This window comes from Priapulus caudatus, unplaced genomic scaffold (assembly GCF_000485595.1).
Source record: "Priapulus caudatus unplaced genomic scaffold, Priapulus_caudatus-5.0.1 Scaffold1059, whole genome shotgun sequence".
NCBI lineage: Eukaryota > Metazoa > Priapulida > Priapulimorpha > Priapulimorphida > Priapulidae > Priapulus > Priapulus caudatus.
The window spans coordinates 31,389-32,851 of NW_014578120.1; the positions used below are offsets into that span (position 1 = coordinate 31,389).

Below are 1,463 nucleotides of genomic sequence, written 5' to 3' on the forward strand. Positions count from 1 at the left end.
TACCGTAAAATGGGACCAAAATATTCAATGGTTCGTCGGACCATTGACTTTGAAAATCTGATGGTCCTCCTGATTATTTGATGGCCCCGGACCATTGCACCATCGCTTATTTCGACCCCTGTATATATATATATATATATATACATACATACACACACATGTATATGTATCAAAAATACATGTTGTACAATGTATCTAAATGTATCCGTATTGTATTTCTGATGGTGTGTAAACTTGTATGTGAGAGCGCCACTGAGCACAGTATACCTCTTCAGTGGACAGCTATATATAGAAATGTTCATGCGTTTCTTACAAGACAGGTCTGCTGCATGTACCTTCAATGTATCCCTTCTTAATTTCTCCGGATTTTGTGATTGTGCTTTTGTTAGATACGTATTTCAGAAGCTAAAATGTTTTATGTGTATATACATCAATTTCGATACATAATAACTTAAGCATATGTTGTTGTTTGTCCCCCGAAATCATTTATTCGTACACAGGTGCACGCGTGCTGTATGCACATTTGCTTTGTGTGCGCGTGGGGGTGGGGGTGGGTTGAGGGTAGAGAAGGGGAGTGCCGCAATTCCTCTCTCTCTCTACACAGAATAAGGCGACTTGCGTTGTAAAAGTCTCCCTTTCAAGTGTTGAATTCCGAGACCAGTGTCCAAATCGATTTGACAGGGCAGCCGAGCGTACGCGCTGAAGAGAAAAACATCTAAAGGTCCTGGCCCCTGGCGAAATCGCCACCTTAATGGGGGGGGGGACTTACGATAGCTATACCGGACAATCTGTGTGAATAGGACGTGGAATACGCGCGCGCCAGTTCCCACGGAGCACGTGTGCTACGAGGGAGAGCCGACTTGTGTCGTAGGGGGGTGTGGGAGCGATGTGGGAGGGGCTGTCCCGGTGGAGGTCCTCTTGCTTCTTTTGGAGTCGCTCAGCGCGTTTATTATTTATTTGGAATGTCGCGTGTTTAATCCAGAGACATCTTTGTTGCGTTATTCCGTGGTCTCCGCGTTCTATTTCGCTCTCTCTTTCTCCTCTTCCATCCTTCTCTCCTACTCTCTTCTTCTCTCTATTAATCGCTATCTCTTCTTGGTCTCTTTCGGGGGGGGGGGGGGGCGTCGGGGATCACAAATCATCTCTCCCTCTCTTCTCCTCTCTCTCTCTCTCTTCTCTTCTCTCTCTCATCCTCTGCCTGCTCTGCCCCGTCTCCTCTCCTCGCTCTCTCTCTGCATCCTCTCTCCTCTCTCCGCTCGTCTCTCCCCTGTCGCGTCCTGTCCTGTCTTCTGTCTATCTTCTCGTCTCTGTATTCGTCCGCTCTGTCTCTGTCCTGCCGCATCTGTCCTGTCTGTCCGTCCTGCGCCTCGGTCGGCTTTCGCCTGCGGGGTCTTTACAGCGGGGCTCTCTGCTCTCGGGCTTCCCCGCTTCCCCGTGTTGGGTGCATGACGTTTTTTCGTTCC

The 1,463-nt window shown here is 48.7% G+C and overlaps 1 protein-coding gene across 3 annotated transcripts in view; it reads left to right on the forward strand.

Annotated features, from left to right (window-relative positions):
• Positions 1–1,463, forward strand: part of LOC106815194 (U3 small nucleolar ribonucleoprotein protein IMP3-like) — a 14,619-nt gene that overhangs the window by 10,574 nt on the left and 2,582 nt on the right. The window lies entirely within an intron of this gene.